Source organism: Suricata suricatta, chromosome 3, assembly GCF_006229205.1.
Source record: "Suricata suricatta isolate VVHF042 chromosome 3, meerkat_22Aug2017_6uvM2_HiC, whole genome shotgun sequence".
NCBI classification, from domain to species: Eukaryota; Metazoa; Chordata; class Mammalia; order Carnivora; family Herpestidae; genus Suricata; species Suricata suricatta.
In genome coordinates, this window is record NC_043702.1 from 35,298,427 (window position 1) to 35,312,167 (window position 13,741).

Sequence of the window (13,741 nt, forward strand, 5' to 3'; positions counted from 1 at the left end):
ACACAAAAAAAACCCATTATGTAATTTCTGTCCTTGACGGAATGTATTAAATTCTTTAATCCTCATAACAGTTATAGGATGCGGATGCTGTCATTTTCCCATTTTGAGAGGAGAAAGTCAAGGCATGCTGAGACACTGAGACAGTTTTGCTCAAAGTCACATGGATCAGGGGCGCCTGGGTGGCTCAGTCGGTTAAGCCTCCGACTTTGGCTCAGGTCATGATCTCACGTTTGTGGGTTCAAGCCCCGCGTCAGGCTCTGTGCTGACAGCTAGCTCAGAGCCTGGAGCCTGCTTCCAGTTCTGTGTCTCCTTCTCTCTCTGCCCCTCCCCCTCTCATGCTCTGTCTCTCTCTGTATCAAAAATAAATAAAACATTAAAAAAAACTCACACGGATCAGTAGGGCAGTGCCCAGTTCCATCCCTGTTATCTAACATCAGAAGCCACCCTCTCAACTCTCAACCTATGTGTATTGGTGTTTGCATTTATTTTCTTTTTTTCCTCCATTGGTCTTGCCAGAGGTTTTTCCGTTTTATAGACAGAGAACCAATTCTTGTCTGTACTAACAAATTCTACCTTTTTTCTTTTTACAAAATTCACTACTTTTGATTGTTATCATCATACTTAGGTGTATCTGATATCTTTTTAGTTTCTTGAATTTAATGGTAGGTTAGTTCTGCCTTGTTGAACAATAAAAGTATTTAAAACTATGGCATTTTCTCTGATTGTAACTAGCAAAAAATCTTAGGTTGAATCATCTGAAGATGACATCAATGGTTGACAATTTTTGACATAACAAAAATGACCATTTCATATGGTTCAACCTAATGAATAATGTTATCACAATTATTTTTTCAACATCCTATAACTATACTTTAATATGCTTTCTTGTTTCAAAGATTGTTTTAGATTGGTGATTTAAATTTTTTAATGGCTTGAGTTTTTACTTGTTTTTCAAATAAAGAAAATTTTAAATTATTTTCTAAAGCATAACCTCATTATTCTCTCTTTACTCAAAAAAGTCTTGCCCTGGCCTTTCTACAGTGACATTCACTGCCTACCCTTCTGCTTCTCAGTGTGGCATCCAGCCTGTCTCAGTGTGCTCCTTGCACCAGGGGTGCCAGGCTGAACCCTCTTCCTTCACAACCTCTGGCTTTACTCATGTTCTCCCCTACCGGTGAAGTACCCTCTCCTCTCATCTCCACTTGCTGAGAATCCTAATCTTTGAGAAACACAGCCAAGTCACTTCCTCGGCAAAGGCTACTCTCATTCCCAACTTTTCCCACCTACATGATCTTGGTTAAATTATCACAATCAATGAATTTCAGTTTACTCATTTGTAAAATAGAGGGGATAATACTCACTTTATAGGTTGTTATGGGGATTAGGTGACATAAAATCTCTAAATTCGGAGAATTCTTGGCACATATGAAGTCAGTTAGTTTTTTCTGTGCTATACTCAGTGACTCCCTCAAACCACTGTCACATTTTCTCCTCTCCTCCTGCCAAACCTCATCCCAGAGTTCTATACTCATAGGCTTTGGTTTGTCAACCTTGACTCGTCCTCATCCACTGTAATTGGGCGTCATGCTCCTTTGATCTGCAGTTGAGCTACTTGCCAAACGTGCGGGTTTTCTTTTCCTTCTCTTATGCTTCCATGACCTACATCTCCCCTTCCTCCTTGCCTTTGTCTTCTCAACACGGGTCCCTGGTTCTTCTCCTACCTCCCTGACTACCTCTTCTTTTTCTTTCTATCGACAACTATTGTTTTACCCATGTGCTGAATGGTACTATTACTCAGGCTTCACTCCTAGTTCTTTTTCTCTTTTTACCACAAACTTATGGGTGATTTTACACATTTATGTAGGCATTTATATTATTAGTTCTAACTGTTTTGTTTAGCTTCAGACTCATTTTTCTAACTGCCTCTAGTTTATTGCAGAACAATATAAGGTCATGGTTAAGGCCACAATTTGATGACATAGGTACCTTGGATTTTATCATCCGAAAATGGGAACCTTACAGGATTACCAAGGGGTTAAATGAGATAATTAATGTAAAGAACTTATCATCTAGTACTTTGGGTCTCTATCTCACTCACTCCTGTCTTTGATCTCTTTCACAGTCATTGAATATTTACCCCTAAGTACAAACAAAAATTCATATTTTATCCTTATATCCATGCTTCTTCTAATGCAGTGAAGGGCAATATCATAAGCCAAAAACCTAAGAATTGTTTTTAAATTATTCCTCAAACTCAGTTAGTCACTTCCTGTCTGTCCTATTTTTTAATGTCTTCCATGTATACCAGATCCCTACTCATTCTCTCTTAGATGGTCTTAATATGTTTTCAACACCCAACTAGCCTCTTCTTCCTTTCCCATTTGGTACATTCTCTACACTCCTGCTTGAGTTATAAATATAAAATATAAATGAAGTGTGCTTTAAAACCCTTTACAGCTCTCCTTTGCTTAGAATTTGTCATGCATATAGGCCCTCAAGACATACCTTCCTTAAGTACTCTCTAGTTATTCATTCTTTAGCAACTGTTTTATCCGTTGGCCTTTGATTGCAACAGAACTTACATGTCTTTGTTTGAATAAAGACTATAACTTTTCCTTATAGCTTCCAGTGAACCTATTACAATGTCCTAGAGATGATCGCCTCATCAACACTGTTGTCAATCTGAGTCTTGATGATAAATGCTACTATTACTGAGGGCTTACTTTTGTGCCTTGTACTGTTCTATGTGCTTTGCACATATTACCTACCTCATTTAATTCCTGTGGAATAAGTACTAGTACTATCAAAATGAAGAACAAAGAGGTTAAATAAGTTGTCTAAGAGCCTGAAGCTCATAAGTAGAAGGGCTAGGATTTGAACCCAGGTAACTACAGAACCTACATTTTTGGATACTACATTATTCATATAGTACATATCTGTACACATGTCGTGAGTAAATGCTCAAAGGATCAAAATGAAAGTAATTGTATTACTTAAAAACTGCATAAAACAAACTAAGCGGTGAGAATGAAAATACTATTAGCAATGTATTAAAGAAGAATCGATTACGTACTTCTCACATGCAAAATGATGCTATAAGAGGAAATGACAATGAATTCATGGTACTCTTCTTCCTAAGATAACCTTATTTTCAATGTTTCTCTATCTCAAAAACATGAGAAATTTAACCACAGGATACATTACTTCTGTGGTAATTTCTCAGAATAAATGTCAATTAATTACATATTTTCTGATTACTTGTCTGTTTCAATGCTGGCAGCCTAAAAAGGAGAAAATTTGAAGATTAGCAGTTCCTCAAACCCATTTTAAAATCTTCATGGTTTGCACCCCATATTTTAACATGAGTGTGTTCTGTTCTTTCTCAAGGAGAAAAGCTAATAAAGAAGATACGAGGGTAAAATTCAAAATGTCATAGAAATGTCTTGTAAATAAAAAGCAATCCAATCCATTCCCAAATAATTTCTGAAGGACTTGTAATAGGAGTAATTAGAGATATAAACATATAAACTCAATGGCAAAATCCCTGGATGTTGGCTCAACTTAACTGGATTTGTCTGAGTTAGCTAAGTTTAAACATGCGCTTGCTAGCAAGCCCTTCCTGTGACCCAGATCTTCTTCCTGGTCACACACATGCCTTAATATTGTCAATACTGAAACCTACGGAATGAACATTTTACTCTTCTATTTCTAAAATAGTCTATGTTCACGTTTGCTATCAGTGACCTCTTTTATTGATGGCAGTACTATAAGAACAAAAAAGTAACTTTAATAGCCTACGTAACTTACAGAATTGCATCCTCAAAGATAAAGAGACCTGGTGTAAAACAAGAACTTTATCAAGTAGTACTTGTTTTATTAAAAGCACTGTACCTTGAGAAGAGTACAAAGGTCAGTTACGATTCATGTCTGACTTGCACCGTAAAATTGTTGCTTCAATCGTCATTGACCAATTACTGTTTTATTATATTTTCTTTTTCTTTTTTTATGGTAGATAATTAAATTTTCCCACAATCAGTCCTTCAGCACAAATACAAAAACAATTTGGAGAAGGAAAGGAAAAAGGGAGTCTTAGTTTTATCTGTAAAAGAGATCAATTGGAGTTCAGTTGTGAATATAGTTGTATTTCAGTGGAGTGTTCTAAAGATATCTTCCTTTTGTAAATTATAAAAAATAAGTTTTATAAAAAATAATCAGGAGGAAACTTGTTTTGACCATGTGGTTTGGAAATATTACAATCCCGAGGGATTTTCTACGTTTTTATGTGGAACAGACAGACTTTCAGGATTTAAGTGTGATAAAGTCATACATGACACTGCTTGTATTTCAGATAACTGCCATTATTGTGGTCATCAAGAGCACAGCCAAGGCTCTTATTTAAAAGGGGAAAAAATATGTCTGCACTTAAAAAAAAGCTTCCCTTAAAAATTATTAGAGGTTTAATTTTAAATATAAGGAGTTACTTATTCACCATTTTTTATAAAAAAAACACACCTATTTTAGCAAGAGATCCACAAGCTCTTTAATTTGTAATGTAACACCCGCATTCCCCACCCACCCCCCTGCCTCATTTGAACTCTATACCGGGGAATGGATGCCCTTCACATGTTCATAACTCACCCTAATTTGTAAGGAAAATGTGGCAAACAGGTAGCCCAGCAATGGTTTTATGTTTGCTTTACTGGTGCCTTTAGCACAGGTGTGACACAGTGGAGATGCGGCTAACAATAGAGTTACCATTTAGCTCCACTAAGAAGCTACATAAAGAAATAAATGCCAAATTAAATACTTCCTCCTTCCAATCCTTTCTCCTGATACTTCTTCACAGGTGTCAACAGCAGCCCCTAGAAAATTGGAAGGTTGTGATATAATGGCTTCATAATGCCTCTGATTGGAAAAAAGGAAAGAAAGAAAGAGAGAGAAAGAAAGAAATTTAATATTTATCTCTATCTAGACAAGTATACTTTATTATTTAAGAATCTAATTTTATTTGCGTATGTGTTTCCTTACACCAATGCTCACAGTTATGTATAAAAAAAATGAGCTCATGTACTGGTTTCCTATGTATTTTGAAGGACGTTCTGGTGTGGCATGTTGTGCACTCCCCCTCAAAAAATTGTCCTTACATCACTACTTTGTGGAAATGTAATTTTATCTTGATATAAGATTATCCCATAAATATGATATGTGGGTGGGTTGAAGCATACCATAGGATTATTTTTTAATAATAACTATAAATATAGAATAACTTAGGCTACAAGTCAGGACTAAAAATAACGAGGGTAGGTAATGGAGCATTTACTATTTTTAAAGTAACACTCTAAATATAATACAGAGTATCAAAATTTCAACTTGTTGGATTGCCATCTGTTAAAAGATACTGTCATTTTCTTTCTTTCTTTCTTTTTTAAATATGAAAGATTTTTATGTGGTATTGTCTATGAAGCCTGAAGCAGACTTTGAAAGGTTACATATGTATTGTAGAATGTTCCCATTTTTTCTTAGAGCCCAAAATGAGATAATAAGATCTGGTTTTTATAACATAATGATATAAAAGCAATACTCACATGCTAAAAAATCCAAAGAACTTAAAACATGTTTTCATATGGTATATTTATTTTCTTCCTATATTTGCCTACATGTTTGTTAACTGATAAACCCTAATGATTTAAAATACAGTTTTATTTACATCTATATCTGCCTCCTTTCTTAAACATTTTAGATAATTATTAAAGAAATGCCACCAACTCCTCTTTGGCATCAGAACATAACTTAAAACATTTTTAACTAAATAAACCATATAATATCCAATTATTATTTCTTCCACGTCAATAAATGAGAAAATTAGTTTTAAGGGATTGTGCAGAGTGAATTAAGCTAGGAAGCTTCAAGCAAAAAAATAAAAAATGATGCAGAAAGTAGCCTCATCCTTCTGAATTTTATTTCTTCTTGAGAAGAGTTAGACGTCCAAGGTTAGAACAGGCTGTCTTTCTGTACAAGAACGCATCAGGGATAAAGATGAATATTGAATAATTTTTATTAAGATGATTACTGAAAAATTGACCCCAGGCTGTTAAGTAGAGGTTGTTCGTTAACTTGTTAGTCACTGGGCTACAGTCCTCAGAGCTTACAGAGATGTACAAATGTTAATGCCATAGATGTTTGAATGTCTGCTGCATAGAAAGAGCCCACCGCAGCTTCCGAAGGAATCATTCCTGGACTTCTATCATATTCGAGTCTGGCGCCTTAGCCCGCTCGGCCATCCTGACACCAGGACTTCTATCATATTTGAGACTACGAATTGTTGAAGGTTGCGGGGAGGTCTATTCCAAGTTCTGTTTCATTTCATAAGCCTTTGGTTCTGACTTTAATTTTCTTCAGCTTGCCTTTAGAGGCTGGAGACTACAAGATCTTGTTCACAAGCGTGTTCAGAATCTCTTTTAAACCCACCCCAGCTTTATTTTCTTAAGTGACTTAATCAAAGGTAATTCGAGTTCACATTTTTGTATCAATGGTTGTATTTAAAGAGGTCTTATCTGATTTCCATCACCAATTACAGGCTTGCATTTCTTGTTTATATCCATCTCGACGCTGACAAGGGCCCGGTTTGGTTTTGATAGGAAGTCAAGCCTTCATCTCATGTCAAAAGTCCCTAAAGCACATTTGTTCTGGTAAAATTATATCTCGGCAATGATGGGTTCTAATATGAAATGAGGATGTGGTGGCATGGGGTGGTCCCTGCCACTTTGTTTGAAAAATAAATTGTGAAACCTCAGTAGTAAATATTTGCCTGAGAGAACACAGTGGGAGGGAAATTACAGTGCTGGGGAGTATTGCCATTAAGAGGACTGAAGTCAGAGGTTAACGTAACAGGAGTTGGTCTAGTCAGAAAGGTCAAAGCGGGTTGGCCCACTCAGCAGAGAGCTCCTAGATGACTTTTAACTATTTTTGGCAAGATAAACAGCATATGTCCCTGCCTTTGGGAGCAAAGAACAAAGGTCAAAGACCCAGGGGGATTAACTTCTTAAAAAGAGATACAATATTTAACTTGGCTGCCCTCAAATGCCTTGGGTTTTCTGGCCAGCTTTCTTTAGCAGTGGAATTCCAGGTTTTGCTTAAAACAAACAGGTATCTTTTAGAAGTCAAGATTCTAATGCTGCAAACCTAATACCACACGAAACCACAGATTGTAAGTTAACTTTCATACTGGTAGCTACTTAAGAGCTACAGGAGTCCTGTTTGTTCTGTTGTGGATCACACCCCACCACCCCGAGGGTTACCTGCACCTTCCTGGGCTTCACACAGTTCCCTGGGCACTCGCGGCCCCTCTTCCTGCTGTGTGCAGTGCCTGTCAACTGCAGGTCTGTCCCTTCCAGTGGACTCTGAGGGTTGCCAGCTCCTCATAGTCTATCTTATTTATCACTGACATCATTTAGTTCAGAGAGTTATTCTGGAGCCACAATACCTTGGTTTGCTTCTTTCTGACTAGGTAAAATGGGATAAGTTATTTAACCTCATTACACCTCACTTTCCTTGAACGGGAAGTGGCAAGAATAAATAATGGTACCAACTTCATAGGTTAAAGTGGGACACAATCCTTTATTCACAATTCTAAAATTCAAAATAAACCCATTTGATGGACTCAACTAAAGTGAAAGCATTTAGAGACTTTATCTCATTTAACGTTCCTATTCATGTATTTCAGTACAGAAAAGTTAATGTGTTTGATTAGGGATGCTGCCTCAGAAGCTCTGGGGATGTTATATATTCTATAAGCATTACCATGCTGTTTAATATCTTAAAAATTTTGAATTCTGAATCAGATCTGACCCCAAAAGTTTCAGATTAGAAATTTTGTTTACTGGCAAAATTGAGAGCTATCATTCAAAATCTATCAGCCATCATCACTATTTGGATCCTAATATCTAGATCCATATCTGACACAAAAAAGAGTGCTCAATAAATCCTGGTGCTATTTACTTTAGAAGCTTGCAGCAATAATGCTTGTTGGTTACTTACAGAGCACACTAGGCTCCTCACACCAAAGCTTGGCGAAGGTAAGGTACTTGTCCAAGGTCATACACTTAGGAGTTAACAGAATAAGAATTCCAAAATGGTCCAGTCAATTTCAAAGTCTATGCACTGGATTAGCTCACACCTAGTACTAAACCCCAACCATCCCCATCTCCCAGAACAAAGTTCTGGTTCTTCTGTGAATGGAAGTGAATGCACTGTGTCCAATGACATATTTAGGTTTTGTGCTTTCCACTGAATTTTGTGCTACACTAATCAAAGTGAACAACAGAACTACTAAATAATGAGTAGGCAAAAGAAAGATCAATGACATATGTGTGTATGTGCCTGTGTGTCTAGATACTTAGCAACTGTTCAATTAATATGCACTGAAATAAATAAAAGCAGGTACTGCACAAGTTCTCTGCTGTTTTACCTCCCTATAAATCACTTCTCTACCCTAGGACAGCAAATATTTGAAAATTAAAGTTATTTGGTCTTTATCTTTTATCTTATTAAGTCTCAGATATGTATAACACAAAATAGCCTCAGCTTCATCCGTTTCCTTGATATCAAATTCAAGCATTCATGGAAAAGATGGACTTATTCATTGATTAATGTTATTCTTTATTATTTAAGCCCCATCCCAACTCTTTATGGAAAAATGCCAATGTATATATAAGTAAAAAATTATTTCCTCTATTTAGTGACCATTAAGATACCTTATTTGAAGCTTAAAAAGATTAGTTCACTTTTAAGATATATTATCTTTTTTAAAATATTTTTTCTGAAATAGTGCAGCGTGTGCTAAGAGGGGGATAGTGAGCGAGTTCCAGAAGAACACAGATCTGCCCTGAGGTGGCCACCACCTTGCCCATGCTTTTGCTAACCACATTATCTCATATATCTGTTGGAAGTCCAGTTGAGTGATTCTGATCAACCAGTTTAAACTCTACTTACTATTTTTTATCTACAACAGATTGCTTTCACTTATGTAATAAAGAGTACTAATAATGATTATTTGGTGTGAGAGAGCTTAGGAGAGGCATGGCAGCAGATAAAATACCCTGGTTTAGCACGGGTTTTCCAGTGTAACTGGTCATACCAGCGGTCCTACTTCTTCATTATTCCCAGTGTCCACTCACCTTCAGCTCCCAGAGACTCTGGTTCCAGTTATAGGACTGACTATGGTCAGTGAATGCTAGCAAAGCAGATACAAACAAATGCTTGAAAAAAGTACATTTCCACTGTGTATTATGAACCATCTGACTTCTCATGGCCATGAAAGTATGTCCAGGCCACCCTGAGGAAGGAATAGGAGAGGCATTTGGAAGAGAGCTAAGTCACTAAACTGAGGCCATACCGGCCCACCAGCAGCTAGCCGAGTCACTAGCTTGTTGTAAATGCTTGAGCAAGGCTCGTTGATAACACCAGAGCCCAGCCAGAGAGCAGATCTGCTAAGTCAACCCATAGATTCAAGAAATAATAAGCAGTTGCTGGTTTAAACCACTATATTTTAGAGTGGTGTGTATTACAGTAATAACTATCAGAATTTTCTCTGCTGTGTCTCATTTCCTCTGTCCATTGGAACAGATGAGACAGAATTTTAGTCCAGTTTTGAAATTCTATACTAATTCTTCATATTAATTTTACATGTTCAAAGACTTATAGAGTTTACATTTCTATATTATCATCATCAGTAGCAGCAGTATCGTCATGGCCACGAACATTTATTGAACATACACATGCTTGGCTGTAAAGAGGACTAAGTGAGATTTGTTACAGATATTCCCCATCATCTAGAGCACAAGCTGGCAAACTTTTCCTGTAAAAGGCCAGATAGCAAATAGTTGAAGTTTTGTGGGCCATAGGGTCTCAGTTACACCTATGCAGCTCTCGCCGTAGCACAAAAGTGACCACAGACAATACGTAAATAATTGGGCATGGCTGTAGTCCAATACATGATTATTTACAAAAATCGATGGCAGACTGAATTTGGCCCAGGGTGGTAGTTTGCCAATCACTTATCAGGAAGCCACTGAAACCAGACAACTCTGCTATTGTTAAAAAGGCAAGAATACGGAGCAGCAAATGAGCCTGGGCATTTCCTTTTTTCTTTTTTGTGGTAAAAAGCCACACAACACGAGATATGTACTCTTAATAAATGTTTAAGCATATAGCACAGCATCGTTAACTATCTGCACATTGTTCTACAGATTTCTAGAACTCTTTCATCTTGCATGACTGAAACTTTATACCTATTGGACAGTAACTCATTTCCCTCTTCCCCCACCCCTGGGAACCACCATTCTACTTTTTTTGCTTCTGTGAGTTTCACTATTTTAGATACCTCTTACAAGTAGAATCATGCAGTATTTATCCTTCTAGGACTAGTTTATTTCACTTAGCATAATATCCTTAATGTTTATCCATGTTGTACCATGTGACAGATTTTTCTTCTTTTTAAAGGATGAATTATACTGTACAAATACACAATATTTTCTTTACCCAGTCATCTGTCAATGGACATTTAGGTTACTTCTACCTCTTGGATATTGTTAATGAGGCTGTAATGAACATAGGAACTCAAATATTTCTTCAAGAACCTATTTTCAATTCTTTTGGATAAATACCCAAAAGTAGGATTGCTGCATCATAAGGTAGTTTGTTTTATTTTGTTTTGTTTTTGAAGGTATATCCATACTGCTTTTCATAGTGGCTACACCATTTTACATTCCTACCAACAATATGGAATGGTTTCAATTTCTCCACATCCTCACCAACACTTGTTATTTTTGTTTTTTGTTTGTTTGTTTGTTTAGTAATGGCCCATCTGAGATGATATCTCCTTAAGGTTTTGGTTTGCTTTTCCCTAGTGATTAATGATGTTGTCATCTTCTCATGTATCTATTGGCCATTTTCATATCTTCTTTGGAGAAAAATGTCTTTTTAAGTCCTTTGCTCATTTTTTAAATTGAGTTATTTATATTTTTGATATTGAGTTATAAGAGTTCCTTATATATTTTGGATAGGAATCCCTTATCAGATATATGGTTTGCAAATATTTTCTCCTAATTCATGGGTTATATTTTCATTTTGTTGACTCTTTACTGTGCAGAAAATTTTCAGTTTGATAGAATCTTATTTATTTTGCTTTTGTTGCCTGAGCTTTTGGTATCATATCTAAAAAATCAATGCCAAGGCAAGCCCATGTCAAGGAGATTTCTCTTGTATGAGTCTCATATTTTGTCCTACACTTAAATATTTAATTTATTTTTGGTTGCTTCTTGTGTATGGAATAACATAAGGGTCCAGTTTCTTCCTTTTTTTTTTTTTTTTTTTTTTGTATGTGGATATCCAATTCTCCCAACACTATTTATGGAAGAGACTATTCTTTCCCTATTGTGTATTCTTGGTTCCTTTGTCATAAATTAATTGACCATATATGTGTTGGCTTACTGCTAGGCTTTCTAGTCTGTTCTTTTGGTCTATGTGTACATTTTTATACCAGTGCATACTATTCTGATTATAGTGGTTTTGTAATATAATTTGAAATCAGGAAATGTGATTTCTCTACCTCTTCTTTCTTAAGATTACTTTGACTATTGAAGGTCCTTTGAGGTCCCATAGGAATTTTAGGATTCTTTTTCCTATTTTAGTGAAAAATGTTATTAGAATTCTGATAGGAATTGAATTTAAAGTATATAATCCTTTGGGAAGCATGGATATTTTAACAATATTAATTATTCCAATCCATTAACTCAGAATATCTTTCTATTTATTTGTGCCTTCTAAATTTCTTTCATCAATGTTTTGTAGTTTTCAGTGTACAGATCTGTTCATGGGATTGATGTTCTTTTTTTTTTTAATGTTTTATTTATTTTTGATACAGAGAGAGACAGAGCATGAGAGGGGGAGGGGCAGAGAGAGAAGGAGACACAGAACCGGAAGCAGGCTCCAGGCTCTGAGCTAGCGGTCAGCACAGAGCCTGATGCGGGCTCGAACCCATGAACGTGAGATCTGACCTGAGCCGAAGTTGGAGGCTTAACCAACTGAGCCACCCAGGTGCCCCGGGATTGATGTTCTTATGTTGAACCATCTTTGTATACAAGTGGTAAGTGATAGTTTATGATTGTTTCAATGCGCTGTTGGATTCTGTTTGCTGATATTTTCTTGAAGACTTTTGCATCTATGTTTATCAGGGAAATGGCCTATAGTTTTTCTTTTCTTATGCTGTCATTGGCTTTGGTATGAGATTGTTGATGGCCTCATAAAATGAGTTTGCAAGTGCTCTCTCTTCTTCGATCTTTTGGGAAAGTTCTGGTAATGTTTGATAAAATGTTTGGTAGAATTCTCCAGTAAAGCCATCTGGTTTGTGGAGTTTTATTGTTAGGAGAGTTTTGATTACTTATTCAACCTCCCTACTAGTTATAATTCTATTCAGATTTTCAGTCTTAGTGGGTTGAATATTTCTAGGAATTTATTCATTTCTTCTAGGTTGCCCAAATCTTTGTTGTATAATTACTCACAGTAGTCTCTTATAATCTTTTACTATTCTGTGGCATCAGTTGTAATGTCTCCTCCTTCTAATTTTATTTGAGTCTTTTTTTAAATCTAGCTAAAGGTTTGTCAGTTTTTTTGAGATTTTAAAAAGTTGATCCTTATTTTGCTGATATTTAATTGTTTTTCTGTTATCTATTTTATTTCTTCACTTTTTTTTTAATTTTCTTCCTTCTGCTAACTTTGGGATAAATTTGTTCTTCTTTTTCTAATTCCTCACATAAAACAGGCTATAGCTATGATAATTTATTTTAAGTAGATATCAACATAAATCACATATAAAAACTCTACTCTTCTGCTGCTTCTCCCTCACACTTTCACAAAATACATTTTTATATTGTGTACCCAGCAGCATACTTTTATATTTACAGTTGTTTTTAATGCTTTTGTTTTTTAACTTCCATACCAGAACTAAAGTTATTTATACACTCCCATGTGTATAAATGGTACAGTATTCTGTGCTTGCTTTTGTATTTACCCTCACCAGCATACCTTCATGGGTTTTATGTTGCTTTCTAGTGTTGTTTTATTTCAACTTGGAGGACCCTTTGTTTTGAATTTCTTGTAAGGTAGGTCTAGTAATGATGAATCCCCTCAGCTTTTGCTATCTGGTAAATCTTTATTTATTTTTTAATATTTTTAATGTTTATTCACCCTTGAGAGACAGAGAGAGACAAAGCATGAGCAGGGGAGGGACAGAGAGAGAGGGAGACACTGAATCTGAAGCAGGCTCCAGGCTCTGGGCTGTCAACACAGTGCGGCGCAGAGCTGAACTCAGACACTGAACCAACTGAGTCACCTAGGTGCCCCTAAAATCTTTATTTCTGCTTGATTTTTGAAGGACAGTTTTTCTAGACATATATTTTTTTAGAAAGAGAGAAAGAGAGAAAGGGAGAGAGAGAGAAAGAGAGAGAGGGAGAAAGAGAGAGAGGTGGAGAGGGAGACAAACAGACAATCTCCAGCAGGCTCCACACTCAGCACAGAGCCCAATGTGGGAATTGATCTTTTGATCCTGGGATTATGACTTGCACCAAAATCAAGAGTCTGACACTCAACCCACTGAGCTACTAGGTATAGTTTTGGATGAAATTTTTGTTTGTTTCAGCAGTTTGAAAACATTTTTCTATTCCCTCCTGGCCTGCAAGACTTC